General features: G+C 41.9%; 1 pseudogene across 1 annotated transcript in view; it reads left to right on the forward strand.

Moving 5' to 3' along the window:
• The window catches only part of LOC311602073 (hepatoma-derived growth factor-like), a 22799-nt pseudogene extending 5578 nt beyond the window's left edge, over positions 1 to 17221 (forward strand). Inside the window, exon 2 of the transcript in view lies at positions 15273 to 17221. The product of the transcript in view is annotated as a hepatoma-derived growth factor-like (transcript). The remainder of the gene's footprint in view (positions 1 to 15272) is intronic.
• The last annotated feature ends 264 nt before the right edge of the window (positions 17222 to 17485 follow it).

The following is a 17485-nucleotide window of genomic DNA, read 5'->3' on the forward strand; positions in this document are numbered from 1 at the left end:
AACAGCTGATTATGGTATGGCTCAGCCCTAGCACACACCTTTAATCCAAGAGCTTTCTGTACACAGAATTTAATAAATTTAACAGTAGATCAAGAGGCAGAGCAAGAGAACAGCTGACAGGGCATAAGTAGATAGGAGGGACTTTGGAGAAAAAGAAGGAGGTCTTTAGCTTTTAGCTCTTTATTGGTTTTGGCATTTAGCTTTTGGCTTTTTTCTTCTGGGCTGTCAGGTGAGCTAGCAGGTCTTTTCCTCCTTGGCTATCAACTGAGCTAGTGAGCTTTTTATCTGACTGGCTGTCCTTAAACCTAAACCTGGTGTGCAAGAAAATCTGAAAATTTTAGTTTTTAGTTTTCTAGATTCTATAATATATGAACAGGTGTGTGAAGAGACTGGTTAGAGGCTATGAAAGACAGTGATACCTACAATGAATATACACCCACCCAATTCAGAGCTGTGTACATGAAAGCATATTCTATTTCTAGCTCTTTATACTTTGTTCCTTAACTTTGGAGAAGCCTATCTAAATCCCCATGTTCCCTGCCTCCCTTGAATCCCCAAGATTCCCTTTCTACGTCCAGAGGAAGAGTATCATTAATCTTAGAGTCTTTTGCTCCCCCAGACCATGTTTCTAGTATTGTCAGTCTCTTTCCTACTGGAGCTTATAGTATCTGATTGCACTTTAAGGGTCTACTAAAGACCCAAGTTCTCAACTTACATATCATAATACCTGAATATGAACTCCTTTTGATGAAAAATCTTTCTCATTTTGCTTTTTTTAAAGACATGGTCTCACTAAGTAGCCCAGTGGTCTGGAATTTAGTAGGTGAGACAAGATGGCTTTGAATTTTTGATCCATTACTCTGCCTCCTGATTGCTGTGATTATGGATGTGAGCCACCATGTCTGCCCCTAGGCTTTTATTCTTATGTTTAGAATCAAAGTGGCCACATCCCTTCCAATATCTTTCCAACTTCTTTTTCTTTCTTTCTTTCTTTCTTTCTTTCTTTCTTTCTTTCTACCTGTCTATCTGTCTATATGTGTGGGTGTGGGTTCCATAGCACAAGTGGAGGGTAGAGGACAACTTGCATGAAAAGCAGACTTGGGATGCACCAAACCAGAACTTCTCAAGATGTGATGCGTTGCTGTGGAGGGCAGTGGGAGCACATACTTCTAATCCCAGCACTATATACGGCTCAAGAAATCCTATTCACATCATCTGTCATGGCAGCAAGAGCCTTTATATTCTAAGCCTTCTCATTGGATTACCTTCCAATGTTCAAATAGAAAAGCTGATAAATTATTTATTGTAGGGAAAATTTAATCCAGCAACATGGCTACCCTGGCAAGGGATCATATCCAAAGATTGAGGGCTATGTGTTCTGGCTGGAATAAAGGAACATCCTTTAGTATATACCTTTAATCCCTCTGACTGGAATACAGACCTGCCTTTAGTAAACACCCCTAATCTCAAACAATGATGTCTAATTGAGGGGCAAAGTGAAAAATCTGAGAGAGATATACAGAATGATTCAAATTCAAATTCAGAATATTCCCAACTCTCACGAGGTCAGGGAAGAGAGGCTACTTAAGAGCAATGCAGGGAGAGAAATTTGAGTTCAGTTTGGTGCAGGTCAGTTAAGTGCAGTTGCGTTCAGATGAGCTTGTGCAGTTTCCATCCATAAAGTGTGCTCAGTCAATGTAGTCAGTGCAGTTCAGTGGCAGTTTTTCCAAGCAGAGCAATTCAGTGAGAAGATTAGAGAAGCTAGCTTGAATCAGTCATTTTGGAGAAGAGTTTTAAGCCAGAACAGCTGAGTTGAACCAGTCAGAGTTCAGAAAGAGCTAGAAAGGGAGAGCTAATTCATCAGTAAGTCTTGTAGGAGGGACAAGACCTGCCTTGGGCAAGAACAGAACCAGCCTGGCAACACATGAGCAGAAGGGGGCCTGTAGAGTCAGCCTGAGACCTGCCTGGACATGCCCACGCATGCCCAGAGACTGATAATGCCATGATGGGAACCAAGGAGGAGAAGCCACAGCAGCAGCTCACAGTTTAGGAGCCAATGGGACACTGGGAGGGGGTATAAAGACATGCCCTATTTCAGCAATAAACGAGTCTGCTTTGGCCACTTGCCTGACTCTAGGAGTCTGTGTCTTGATTTTGCACCAGCTCACCTGTCACCAAGGGTCTTGGGCCTGGGTTCCAGTTACAAAGTCTCAGAGGCTAAAAACATTTAGGCCTAGATTAGCAGACAGAGATTGGTAGCTGAAGCTGTCAAGGTCCGGGATTGCAGAAGTTTAGACTGTACAGAGGATAGAAGCTTCCAGGCCTGTCACTTGGGAGGCAGAGGTAGGTGGATCACTGTGAGTTTGAGGCCAGCCTGGTCTTCAAAGCAAGTCTAGGACAACCAAGGCTGCAGAGAAACCCTGTCTCAAAAAAAAAAAAAAAAGAAAGAAAGAAAGAAAGAAAGAAAAGAAAGAAAGAAAGAAAAGAAAATCTCTGGGCCCAAGCCATGAATTCATAAAGTTTTGGTATGGCTCTCATCTCATTCCCTCATCTGAGGAAATATCAACAACATTTGGGGCATCTCTGGGACAAGCTGGAAATCCATGACAGGGTAGGCTTCTAGAGGATATTGGTGTGACTCCAGCTGAGACGCCTAGCAGCAGGGGATGTGGAGACTGAAGTAGCCACCTCCTATAGGCAGGCAGGACTTTCAGTGGAGGGAGTAAGACATCAACTCACCCACAAAACCTTCAACTGAAAACTTACCCTGCCAACTAAGTATGCAGGGATATAGATGGAGCAGTGATGAGGGAATAGCCAAATTGAGACCCACCTCATGGGAGAGATTCAACTCTGACACGATTAATGGTAATCTGCTGTGCTTGCAGACAGGCACCTTAGAATAGCTGTCCTCTGAGAGGCTCCATCTAGTAGCTGATGGAAACAGATACAGAGACCCACAGCCAAACATTAGGCAGAGCCCAGGAAGTCTTGTGGAAGAGTGAGGGGAAGGATAGACAGACCTGGAGGGAATAAGAACTCCACAAGTAAACCCACAGAATGAACTAACCTAGGACCATAAGGGCTTAAAGAGACTGAATCACCAAACAAGGACCATGCATGTACTGGACCTAGGCCCCCTACACAGATGTAGCCAATCAGCAGCTCAGGCTTCATTTGAGTCCCCTAGTAAGGGAAGCAGGGAATGTATCTGGTATGGACTCTGTTGCCTGCTTTTGGATCACTTTCAGTGGAAGAGGGTGTGCTGGGGCAGGGTGGGGGCATCTCCCCTTTTCTAAGGAGAAGGGGATAGGGAAAAGGGAGAATAGGGTGGGAGGGTGGTATCAGGAGGAAAGGAGGGAAGGGGCTGTGATAGGGATGAAAGTAAAATTTAAAAGAGAAAAATATGCCAGGTGTTATGGTGCACACCTTTAATCCCAGTACTTGGGAGGCAGAGGCAGATGGATCCCTGTGAGTTCAAGGCCAGCCTGGTCTACAAAGTGAGTCTAAGATAGCGGAGGCTACACAGAGAAAACCTGTGTCAGAAAAAACCCTTTCCTTTCCTGATGTTTCATGACACTGCCTCTCTGTGCCCTCCCATTAGCTTCTCCTTGAAGGGAACACACCCTGAGTGGATCCATGGGATGGAACATCTGCCAAGTGCCTTTAATTGCAGTAAAGAACAAATGACCTTTACTAGAGAGAAAGAGAGATAGCCCTGCTGCTTTGCCCTGAGTCTGTATAAGCATTCCGCTACCATCTCCCTGATTGGGACCTTTACTCATGAAGGGATCTGTCACTTCAAAGAATGACTGAACATTCACTTCAAAGAATGATTTATGCTGACTTTATCTTCCCCTGAACACCTGGTTATGGTTTTTCTGCTTTAAAAGAAACTCACTTCCTTCCCTCGCCACAGCTCCTGAGACTGACGGCGGTCCTAATTGGCTAGAAGCTCATCCTGTGGTAAATAAAGTTGCCTTTTAATATATCTAGACTATGGTGCTTCTCTCCTATTTATTGCACATCCCTCACACCCAAAAAGTAAATCAGTGGTTATACTCCTTAACCAGTTATATACCCAAATAACCACACAGAGAGATTAGGACATATTTAATTAGCCTAGAGCAATAATTACTCCATTCTAAACCTTCAAGCTAATATAGTTTTCTCCAATTCAGATTTACTTTCTCATATCCTAAGTTGGATTCATTTCTTCTAGTGTTTCCCAGTCCTTTCCATACGGATCTCTCCTGTCCTTCCTCCTCTTTCTGTTCCCCTCACTGAACCAGGATGTCCCATCCTATTCTCTCTTATTGTTCAGCATTGGCTAATTTGTTTTCATTGGTAATACAGAGAACAAATGATGACATGTTTACACACCTTGAGACAGGAGATACTTAGAATAAACAACATAACAATGCAATATCCAGAATCCAGAGAGTGGGGTGTAGAAATCAGCATTTGAATGAATAAGGGTAAATTGGACCCATCCACAAGAACATTATGCCAAAGATGGTGTCTCTTCACGACAGTAAAACCTTAAAATACATTTACACTCCCAAAATACTAAATTTAATAAAAAAATAATTTTTAAAAAATCACAATACCAGAAAGAAATAGTTACTTGTTTTGAAGTTGCTGGGCAGTGGGATTCTGTAGACTCCTAAACATCATAGACTGCTTCAAGTAGTCTTGGTTATCCTCCAGAAGTTTAGAGTAAAACCTTATTGCTGAAGACACCACATGCTTGAATCATAGAACATGGGGAAATCAAGATGGAAGTTTCTTCCTGCTTACTAGCTTTCAAAGTGCTAGACAGTGTTATGCATACTACAAGAGAAGAGGAATCATTAGTTTTACCCAACTGTAAACTCAACAAGCAATAATGACTAGCCTGGCAACCAGTCTAAGTGTGACACACATATATAATAGGAATAACCAACCACTTTCTGATTGGATTTAAGGCTCTCTCCACAAGAGGAAACTCATATCTGGTACCATTATCAGGCTAAGAACCTAGGGCTAGATGGGTCCTAGCCACTAAGAGAGAACCTAGTACTAATAGTCTACTGAATTGATATGGTATTAAACTGCCCCTTAATGATTCACCATTATGTGCATAAATTAATGCATTTCTCAACTCTCATCAGAGAAGCTTCATTACATGTAGTTAGTGATTAACGTAGAGACATACAACTGGCCAAGGGACAGAAAGTAAAACTAAGAGACTTCAGAATGATCAGCCCTTATTTTATTCATTGTATATATTGCATACACACACACACACACACACACACACACACACACACATACACACACACACACACACACAGAGTTTAGGGAGTATTGTGGAGAAACATCAGAAAGAGCTGTAAGGAGGCAGAGGTAGTGGATAGCTATAAGGAAATGTCTTCTGAATACAGCAGGCCACAGCAGGGCAGATACAAGCATAAACTCACAACCTCATACAAGCCCAAGCTAGTCGAAATCCTAACGCGGAGAGGGAAGATAGATCTAAAGTCCCACTTCTAGCTGATTAGCTATTGGCAACTTTCAGCTGCTGAGAGAAGGAGGGTTGGTTTTTCATAAATTGAACATATGCCAGTGAAGGCCACACATCTAAGACTTTGTAGGCAGCACAAATTGGACTTGATGAAAAAAGAGGACACAGAGTTGACTAGGTTGGAAAAGTTGGGTCGGTGGAGGGTGAAATAACCAAAACATATATAAAATGCTCAAAAGACTAATAAAAATAAATAAAATTGAAAAAATTTTAAACCTAGCATGATGGTCGAAGCCTATAATCTGAGCACTTGGAAGATGAAAACAGAAGAATCATAAATTAAAGGTCATCATTCCAATTAACCAAAATACCTTGAATGTAACATTCATATGACCCCTGATTGTTCTGTGGCTCTTGCTGTATGCAATTTTTCTACTTATGTGTAATAATATCACACACACCCCAAAAAAACACAAAAAATTTTTTAAAAGGTCATCATCCATCCAAGCAAGTAGAGGACAGACTGGGATATATAAGAGGTTACCTCAAATAAATAAATAAATAAATAAATAAATAAGAAAAAAAAAGAAAGAAAATTGAGGTCTGGGACTATGGTTCAATGACAACATTTGTGTAACAGATACAATGTTCTGAATTCAATCCCCAGCAACACCAAAAGAGAGAAAAGTGTCTAGGCAAAGAAAATGAGAACAGTGAACAGTGCTTGTCATGGATGAAGCGAAAAAGACACCAGAAGGAACTAAAAAAGTATGATCAATGAAAGAATTTGTGTTTTGGGGCTCAAGGTGAACATGGGTTTGGGTGATTGTTTTATGAGAGATTTATTAGAAGAGTTGTTAATTAAAAGGACAGCAGCATGGCAAGGGCACTGAGGAGAGATAGGCTCGCAGAGTTAGGGTCCCTTAGAGTTTTGGAGGAAGGGGAAAGTGATATGGATTGAAAAGTTTTCTCCACTTGGCTGTTGCTGGAGTAACAAGTAAACAGTGAATTGAAGAATGCTCACTGGTGGTAAACATCTTTGCTGGCTGGCCATTACTGTCAGTTCAAAGGGCAAGAATCTACACAAACAAGTTACGTTTGTTGTAGAAACCAAATGCCTTGTACTTGCAGGAATTGTCACAATTCAACAAAAATGGAAGAAATTTACAAGAATGCATAGCTCTGGCTAACAGCATTATAGCTTTACAAACTGGTTTGGTCCTGTCTAACATCAGGTATGGGCTCTTTAAACAAATAAGCAGATATTATGTCACACTTAAAAGGATTGCTAAATTAAACTGATCCTTTTTTTTTTTTTTTTAACTAAACCATGTCTTCTTTTCCTTTGTGATATCTTCAACTCAACTTCCAGGTTATTTTTGATTCTTTATTCTCATACTTAATCAGTCTTCACCTGTTAAATTTGCTTCAAAAATTCTTCCTAAGCCTATCTTTCTCTCATGTTCCTATATCAGCAGCCCTAGATTGGACCTTTGTTACTTCTCTGGTATAGAAAACTTTCTTAAATAATTTCGCAGCCAATTTATGCAAATACTAATAATAACTTAAGTCTCTCTTCTCACCCTGACATAAGCATCTCTACTTGAATTACTCCTGTGGCAATGTAAAAACCAAACTAACGCCATGTTCTGTCTGTCCTGTAACTAATGCCACGGTCGGTATTTTCTGTGAGAACTCGTCTTCTAGGTGACCCTTCTCCCTGCATTCCAGGAATGACCAAATTCTGCTGTGAACTGCACCTGCCAGCACTCCCCAGAAACTCCACCCAACCTGCCTAAAGGTTGACATTCCTGTGACCCACAACTTCCCTTGAGATTCAGCCCCCCCCCCAAATCTGCGTAAAGGCCGACATTCATGTTACCCACCACATCCACTTATGGGTTTTTTTCCCTTTAAAAACCCATTACCTTTGAAGCTCTGGTGCCACTCTCCTATGCTGTTGCATCAGGAAGGATTGTGTTCTGAGCTCGAGCCCATGATACAGTACCCTGTATATGTGGCATTGGCATCAAGTTCTGGTGGTCTTTTTTTGGGTTCTCGTGATCTGGGCATTCTGGGTATTTATTGCAGTAACAGCCATACTTTGATGATTATTCACCAAAAATACACACTTTCTCCACTGCCCTTTATCTCTGTCAATATCTCTAAAACAGTTTGCTCGAGTAAAAAATCTGACTCTTCTTTAATTAAGCTAAATTTTTCAAACCCCACTACTGAATCAATAGAACTTCTCTGTCTTTGAAGCTATCCAAAGTGATTAATTTCAGGTACTAACTTGGCTAAAACATGGAGCCTTGTTATTTTTTTTTTTCAGACATTAGTCTCAGTGTTGATTGAAGCTATTTTCTAGATGTTTTTAACATCTACAATCAATTGACTTTAAAGAAAACCACCCGACTTGTCTAATTTCTTAGAAAACCTTAAGAGTAAAACTCATGTTTCATTTATTTAAAAAACATAAAAACAAAACCCATCACATTAAAAAATGAAAGAGTAGATGGGCATGGAGGTGCATGCCTGTAATCCCAGCACTTGGGAGGCAGAGGCAGGGGGATTTCTATGAGTTTGAGGGCAATCTGGTCAACAAAGTGAGTCCAGGACAGCCAAGGCTACAGAGAGAAACCCTGTCTTAAACACACACACACACACACACACACACATACACACACACACACACACACACACACACACACAGTATGATTTCTTTTTTAAAAATCTATTTATTTATTGTATATGAGTACTTTATCTGCAGAAGAGAGTATCAGATCACATTACAGATGGTTGTAAGCCACCATGTGGTTGCTGGGAATTGAACTCAGGACCTCTGGAAGAGCAGGCAGCACTCTTAACCACTGAGCCATCTCTCTAGCCCCTGAAAAAGTACGATTTCTTAATCAATCCTAATCTGATTTTAAATTGCACATTAGACTTGATATTGCAGTGTGAAAATACTCTTACTGGGTTTGCTGTGGAGAAAACTGACTGTTAAATGATGTCTGCCATTGAAGAATTCAGATCAGCCAGAGTTAGCCAGAATGCAGCCGTGCTAAACCTTTATTAAAGGTCTATGCCAAGGTGAAATAAGAAAAATTTCTACTGCTGCACCCCATTGCTTCTACCCCACCCTACTCAGAACCCACTGGCTCAAGATAATCCCTGGAATAACCACACTTTCATGCCCACCCCTATCTCACCCTAACATATGCTAAGGCCAATGGCCTCCAGGCTGCCCCTCTCCCCTCTGGGCTGCTCCCTCACTCCTTCCCACACTCCATTCAATTTACCCAATCCCCTCAGAGGTTAATTTTGTTAGCCAGTTAGGTTTGTACTAATTGCTGTTGCAGAATCATGCTTCTGTAAAGGGTATGTAAACCCACTGCTTTGGCTACCTGAGATCCCTCAACTCTTCTGAGTTTGATGGACCCCAACATGTCGGCTTAATTAAAATTCCTTTGCTTTGGCACCAACTCTGGACTCTGACTCTCAGTGGGCTTCCAGGAATAGACTCTGACGACCTGAGTCTAGCAACATCTATCTAGCACAGGGTTTAAAGCAAATCTGATTGCATTAGGCTCTTGCTTAGTGCTTCTCCATAGGAGGGAATCACCCCCACTGTGTGGCTTCTCCAGGGAAGACAAAGAAATACTTACTAACCTCAGACAGAGTACCAATAGACCAGAGAAAGGAATCCACCAAACCCACCCTGGCATACAAATGAGTTTCCTAGGATTATTTTGAGGAACACGGGGGACTCAAAAACAGCTCCAACATGGGTTGTAGGCGTGAGTGTTCCCCAGCATTGCTTACTCTTACAGCTACTGAGGATTCTGAACTTGCAGTCAGCCTTCCAACTCCCATATAAGCTAGCTCTCACAAGACTACCTGCAGCTGTGACAGGATCACTTAAGTGACCAGAATCTTCCAACAAAGACTTTTAGCAGCCTCATTAGCATTACTACAGGCCTATCTTTCACTAGTATTGTTCTGCTTAATTTGTTGACAGAGAGCCTGGGAGTTCTCTTAGCTCACCACAATACCCCTACTTCCTGATGGCAAGCTGGGAAAATGTAGCTACAATACAACTCTGATGATTCATATACCTTCCCTTTGTTTATAAGAGCTCAGCATTTGCTACCTTCTTATTCCTTCTCATGTTCAGACCAAACTTTCCCAGACCCTGGCTCCACCTTTCCACACACTCTTCCCTCCTTTTGATTTAGCTAAATTTGCCTCTTTGAGACTGAAATATCCTTCTTTAACTCTGAGAATAGGATCAATGCCCCTCACATACTTTCCCCTAAGATCTGGCTTCTAATTATTAATATCATTAATCTTATAGTACTTGACTATGAAAAACAGAAGAATCATTTTAGAGAAAACTATGTTCAATGGTTACCAACTTTTCACTTAACTTGGAGCTTTTTCAAGACAGTACATCTTTTTTTTTCTTTTGAGTTTTCAAGACATCTTAAAGTAGGCATAATCTAGCTGTTAGCTTTTGTGTACATTCCGTTGAAATTCCCTTTTTCAATTATTGCAATTAGAGTAATCATTGCTGCACCTTATGGAATTACAATCTGATAAAATAAAAACAGAAGGCACGAGGTTGCCTTCATCAGTTTGGTCATGTGTTTTTGTGGTAAGTGAAATTCCTAGTGTGAGTCCTAAAATATTTCAGATTTATAATTGAAGGGGGAATGGCCATAAATGAATGTTAATTGTGTTAAGAATTTTGACTCTCAAAGGTCCTCCCAGACTTTGCTGTGACGTTCCACTCCCTTTCCATACCTCCTTAATTTTCTCTCCTTTATGCATTCCCATTGGGTCTCCTTTGTAGGTTTTAGTCTCTTGGACATGGCTGACATACCTTGCCTTCTACCTCGAACTTTTAGGGCAGAGCTTTCCCTTCACTATGTAACCTGGATATTTTGTTGTTCTTACATTTTTTTTCTCTTTCTCCCTTTCCCCTTACCTACATTTATATACTTTAACTTAAACCTTATATGAAAAACAATCCAGAGTCCTCATTTTTAATTCTAGGAAAAGGAATGTTAGGATTCTGCTTCAGTCTGCCCACCTGTGATGTCATGGCATACCTGCCAGGGAGGGGGTGTGTGGCCCTGCCCAGCGCTATAAATGGGCAGACCCACCTTACCCTTCCCTCTCTCCCTCTTCTCTCTTCCTCTGTCTCTCTCTCTCTCTCTCTCTCTCTCTCTCTCTCTCTCTCTCTCTCACACACACACACACACACACACACTCTCTCTCTCTCTCTCTCTCACTCTCTCTCTCTCTCTCTCTCTCTCTCTCTCTCTCTCTTCTCTCTGTGGTACCCCTCTGTGAAAGGGAAAAATTTTAATTAGCATTAAAGCAACCAGAACAGCAGAGCTCTCTAACTCATAAGTGCAGGTCGACAGGTATGCTAGCCCAAGGTCCCGATGATAAGTCACAAAGAATGCGGAGCTAGGAGACAAAGGCCTATTGAGTGTTCCAGGGACTGGCTGGCCGTAAAAGATAGGGAGGATACACAAGGACAAATTCCTGAGAGAAACAGGTACCAGACATGGTCGAGTGAGTAATGAGCCAAGACCCCTCATCCAATCTTATGGTGTCTGCTTAATCCCCCCTTGAGGCCCGCACACAATGTTCCAGGTTTGAGTTTAACCAGATGTGTTGTTAGCTCAGATAAACATCTACCCTCGGGTTCCAAGAAAAACAGGAACCGAGGACGGTTCCCATGTGATTAAGTCTGAGCTTACCCCAGATCTGCCTACGCAATTTGCTGATGTTCAAATGTTTGAAACAACCAATTGTGTGTGGCTGCACCAAAACTTCCCACTCCCCCCGACCCTTGCCTATATAACCCCCAAACCCCTGGGCTTCTGGGTCGACCCCTCTGTCTCCTGCGTGAGATACGTGTTGACCCGGAGCTCCGCCAATAAACTGCCTCATGTGTTTACAGCAAGACGGTTGTTTGTGTGTCTTTGGGTGCACGCCATCCCGAGGCTTGAGTGAGGGTCTCCCTTCGGGGATCTTTCATCTGAAAGAGAGATAAACCTGTTTTTTATGATCCCAAGTGTGGGATCGGAAGGTCTTATGAAGGAACAGGTGAGGTTAATCCACTAGAAGACCAACCATTGCTCCACTTCGAGATGCTGCTAGAGAGAACTGCTCGAGGAAAGGCTTCAGGGCTCTGGGCTCCTGCTGAGGTTCCTGGTTCTGGTTACTCCAGGTTCCAGCAGAAGAAATCCTGCTGGCAATGCCAGGAGAATTATTCCTCAGAACTGATACCCTTACGGTTTTGTTATTGTCTTCCTTAATCCTCTTTTCCTATTGTTTTGGTTAGTCAGGTTATAAGTGATGCATGCTCGGTTAATAAGTTGTAATAAAAAATATCCTGGTAAAGAAAACTGAGACTACATTCCCCCACACTTTCTTTCTCTCCCCATGCTCATTTAGTAAACCTCATATAATCTAATATCTGTTGCCTGACATCTTATTATCTTATTTCTTATTTTAAATTATTAAAACAACTAATTGTCTTTCACCAAGTATAGACCATGTGCTAGGCACTATGCCAGCATTATGTTTATCCTCCACAAGCCTTGAGATAAATGTTAACCTATTTTTCTGAGGAAACTGAGGTTCAGCAAGTTTGCATGACTTGTGTTATGCTAAAATTGATACTTTAAGTGAAATTTGAAGTTGTGTGAAGTGGCAGATAATGATTCTCCCAATGTACACTGAAGGCATTGAGTCTGACCCTCTCAACAGGACACCACTAATGCATTGCTTAAGCTATAAAGTACTCAATTGCCTTCTAAAACTCCATGTTTTGAACATTTATGAAGAAAATACATTTCTAATAACACTCTGTTGACCAGCTATGTTTTGAGAATTTTCTTCAAACCACATGTGGGAGGAGTCTTGAAGGGAGGGAATGGGGGACCTATCACATCTTTATAAGGTCCCAAAGAAAAATTAGCATTCAATTTCATAACGCTCTCCTTAGGGATCCAATGAGTTTACTGGACTTATAGAGGAAGGGTGAGAAATTATAGGAAGGAGCTTGGGTGATCCAATAGCAATTCTACTATAAGATGTATAGCCATCATGGATGATAGCTTCCCCATGATGGTGCAAATGGAATCCCCTTTCCTAGTTTGTCCCAGCCTGTATACTCTAGCCCCTCCCTGAGACCCTGAGGATATTTGCAGTTAGGGCAATTGCACACAGCTGGCTGGGAGGGGTGGCTGTATACTCAAGTGAGGGTTCAATGACCCTCCCTACATCCTTCTTCTTTAAGGGAATGTCAGTAGTCAACAAGACCAGTTATGATGATCTTTCACATCCAGATACAGCTGAATTCATGAAAATGATGGCTCATTTGGTAGCAGATATGTTGGACAACATCTTGTGATCCAAAATTACAAACTCTTCCAGAACCCTCTCTTGACACAATCCTGCAGAGTTTATTACTCCAGCCTTGAGTCACACTTCAAATATCCAGCAGGACATCTGTTACATGGTTTCATACTTTTCTATTACTGTTGTGGCTACTTATAGTAGACTGGCTCCTAAAAAAAGAGGCAAAGTGTACTCTAATCCCTTTTTCTCTATTTCTAGGACAGATGCTGACTAGTTGAAATATAGTCAAACTTGTTATAAATATCCCAGGCACCAGAATAAATGCTTTACATTTGCTCACCAATTTCATGCTCATATCACCTGTATGAAGGATAAGATACTATTGATATCCAGTTTACTGGTGAACAATATTAACTTTACAACATTTATATAACTGTCTAAAGCTTCATGAATAGAAAATAGTAGTTTTTAATTAGAACACAGGTAGGTTCATTGTAGAATTTAAGAATGTTTAATTTCAATGCTATTGTTTATAACATCTTCCAGTTCCTTTCTTTAAGAACCATTTATATGTATGTTTTTGGTTGCATTTCTGTATGTACACCATGTGTATATCTGGTGCCCTTTATGGTATCCCCTGGAACTGGAGTTATGGATAGTTGTGAGCTGCCTTTTGAGTACGGGGAACTGAACCCAAGTCTTCTTCAAAAACAATACATGTTCTTAGCCTCTGAGCCATCTCTCCAGCCTCTTACTGTTTTTAGCCTTTTGCCTCAAAATACATAGACTCTGCATATGCTCCTAGATATTGTGTTGAGCCATTTCCCCATGAAACCATTAAGTGTTTTAATATAATAATCCCAAAAGACTTTAATATACTTAACCTACAGACATCTTCATTTAACAACAGAATACATTTTAAAATACAGGTTGCTTACCCCAATCACTACATAGCTGGTTGGAAACTGTGTCCCAGTCTTCTGAACAATATTAGAAGAAAATATTGTACTACTACATACTACTAGCCTGGGAAAGGAGAAATACTGAAAAAATTTAAATGTTGTTTCTACTGAATATGTCTCACTTTTATATGATTCTAATTTTAAAAATTGGACAAACCATCTCTAAATCAGGGACCAATGATCACAATAGGAAGTTAGCACTGTCATCTTATGTAAACTAGCGACCTTATTCTATTAGCTAATTGTTCCAAAAATCCTTCATAAAGAAAGATAACCTTTTCTTGTTCAAGGTTCAGTATAGGATCATAAATTGTATTTAGTGGCATTGCTTTACTATCCTATGATCAGAATAAGTTCCTCAATACTTCTCTGATCGCTGTGAGTTCGAGGCCAGCCTGATCTACAAAGTGAGTCCAGGACAGCCAAGGCTACAAGAGAAACCCCATTTTGAAAAAAAACAAAAATAAAAATAAAAATAAAATATCCATCAGCCTAGGTTTTCCCAGCACTTCCAAAGGATTCGATTGAGCTTATTTAACTTGTAGCATGAACAATATAGATGTGATGGTGCATCTCAACCATGTACCCTACAAAGGGGGCACATATCTATTTGTCCTTATAACTCTTAAATTTTATGTTGAAGTTTGTCTACCAATGTCATTCTCTTTTGTATCTACAACATGAATCACTGTCTGATTTGTGGTATAGGTGCAATACATATTGAGTGAATTTATCTCCATTTCTTTAAAGGCAAGTAACTACCCAAGCTCAAAATCTATACATCAGAAACCATACTTTTTTCCCTTAGTCACATGGCAATCATCAAATGCCACATGTTTTGTCTCCTAAATATCAAGAGATAAGCTTCTTACTCCATCCCACTTTGAAATATGCTCTCAGTCTGTAGCTATGGTTGGCCTTAAACTTTCCGTGTAGATCAGACTACCCCCAAACTTACAGAAATCCATTTTCCTTTGCCTCAGGAGTGTTGGGATTAAAACCATGGACCTTTGGAAGAGCACACAGTGCTCTTAAGTCCTGTCTTTCTTTCTTTCTTTCTTTCTTTTTCTTTTCTTTTTTTTTTTGGGGGGGGTTGTTTTTTGTTTTTGTTTTTGTTTGTCTGTGTAGCCTTGGCTGTCCTGGACTCACTTTGTAGACCAGGCTGGCCTCGAACTCACAGCGATCAGCCTGCCTCTGCCTCCTGAGTGCTGGGATTAAAGACGTGCGCCACCACCTATCAACCTCTGTCTTTCTCTTTTTAATCTATGTCCAGAAACTGCATAAGAGAAAATATCAAAGGCACCAACGCAGATGTAGTGGCTGCTCTAGAGCTGGCGCTGGGGCCACCATTGAGGCTTGGGCCGCATGCAAACTTGGGTTTGAGCTTCCAGGCTCAGTGCTGAGCACCTGGCACTGAGCACCTGGTGCCCGAAGAGGCCCCGCCATATCGCCATGCAACCAGCAGAAAGAATGCAAGTGGGGGAACCTGGTGCTAGTGAAAAATGAAGGGATACCCACATTGGCCAGCTCAGCTTGATGAGATGCCTGAGGCTGCAGTGAAATCAACAGCTAACAAATACCAAGTCTTTTTTTTTTTTGCAGGGGTGGGGAGTGGGGGTTGCGGGGTTGGGGGGATACGGGGGACCCATGAGATGGCATTCCCAGGCATTCTTCTTCCTTTATGAGGAATCCAAGAAGAAGTTTGGTAAGCCCAAGAAGAGAAAAGTGTTCAGCGAGGCCCTGTGGGAGATCAAGAACCCTACAGTCAAGGCCTCTGGCTACCAGTCCTCCCAGAAAAAGAGCTGCGTGGAAGAGCCTGAGTTGGAGCGTGAAGCCCATGAAGGTGATGGTGATAAAAAAGGGCAATGCAGAGGGTAGCAATGATGAGGAAGGGAACCTGGTCATTGATGAGCCAAGCAAGGAGAAGAATGAAAAGAGGATGCTGAAGATGAGAGCAGGGGGAATGCTGGAGGACTCCCCTAAACGTCCCAAGGAGTCAGGAGACCATAAAGAGAAGGACAAGGAGATGGCTGCCTTGGAGGGTGAGAGGTGGAGAAGAACAGCACCCCATCTGAGACAGGCTCTGGCAGGGGACCTCCTCCAGAGGAAGAGGAGGAGGAGGAGGAAGAGGCTGCCAAGGAAGAGGATGAAGCCCAGGGTGTCAGAGATCATGAGAGCCTGTAGCCACCAATGTTTCAAGAGGAGCCCCTGCCCAGTTCCTGCTGCTGTCTGGCTGCTACTAGGGAAACTGGCCATGGCCTGCAAACTGGGACCTTTTTCCCCACCCAATCCACTTCCCTCCTTTACTCACTTATGCTCATTTTCTTGGCCCTCATCTCCAGGTCCTTCCCTATATACCCTATGACCTAAGTTGGGGCCATATGCCCTGGGATGAGATGAGGCCATTGCATCTCCTAAGATTTGTTTCCTAGAGTTTCTTTTGGGGTCTGGGCTGCTGTTTCCACAAAACTCTTGACACCTCTGTGCTCCTGCAGGCATTCTAGACCTTTGAGCTGAGCTGGGGCAGGAGTGGAGGTGATGGAATATAAACTTGAGTGAGAGTTCCTGGGTGGCATCTCCCGAGCTCCTGTCTCCTGCCCCCACACCTGTTTTTCCATCTGCCTACATTCAAGAAAGGGGACACTGGAAGAAAGGCTCCCATCCATAAATCCTTGGTGATTTTGAGAACACTGTCTTTCCCGGATCCCAGGGTTCAAGAAATTGTAGTTTAACATCAGGACTTTGGGTTTTCCAAGTTGTTAGGGCCAAGGACCCAGAGAGAGAGCTGAGACCGGAAAAATTGACTCCTCATTTGCATTGAGCAAATGTCTCTTTAGCTCTCAGGCCAGAGGGTAACATGGGGAGACCCCACTGCCTTTTTCACACTTCCTACAATTCTCAAGGCCAGCCAGTAGTAAGATACTTCACCCAGACATAAAGGTAAAGACACATTTTAAAGGAAATGTTTTTAATAAAAGAAAATTACAAAAAAAAAAGCAAGTCTATTACTCCTAGCCCTTTGTGCTCATCATTCTGGCCCGTCCCCACTGCTGATGGATTTCTGAGGTGCACCGGGAGGCTTACCTTCTGTTCAGGGTTGATGCTTTCTCTTTGGAGCTGGCCCTTTAATATTCTTCCAGAGTTGGTACTCTGGTGTTACCACACACCCAGTTTGTAGCCCACTGAGAACACAGGGAAAAGCCCCTTCTCCCCAGCCTCTTCTTAGTGGTTTCTTATACCCCTCTTTCTTCTCTTGTCTTTTACTCCTATCCCTTCTTTGGGCTCTGAAGAAAAATTACTGACTATAGCTTTGGAAGTGTAGCTCTGAGAACCATAGACAATCTGAGTTCTAGGAAAATAAAGCAGTTGATTACTAAAAACAAAACAAAACAAAACAAAAACCCATCTCTTATAGAATGGGCCTCTGAATAGATTTAATTGTATGTTGACAACAGAGGTTACTTTGATTTTTTTAAATATATTTTATTAATTTATTCATATTACATCTCAATTGTTATCCCATCCCTTGTATCCTCCCATTCCTCCCTCCCTCCCATTTTCCCCTTACTCCCCTCCCCTATGACTGTGACTGAGGGGGACCTCCTTCCGCTGTATATGCTGATAGGGTATC

The sequence above is a fragment of the Acomys minous genome (genome assembly GCF_964271855.1).
Source record: "Acomys minous genome assembly, chromosome: 7".
Taxonomy (NCBI): domain Eukaryota; kingdom Metazoa; phylum Chordata; class Mammalia; order Rodentia; family Muridae; genus Acomys; species Acomys minous.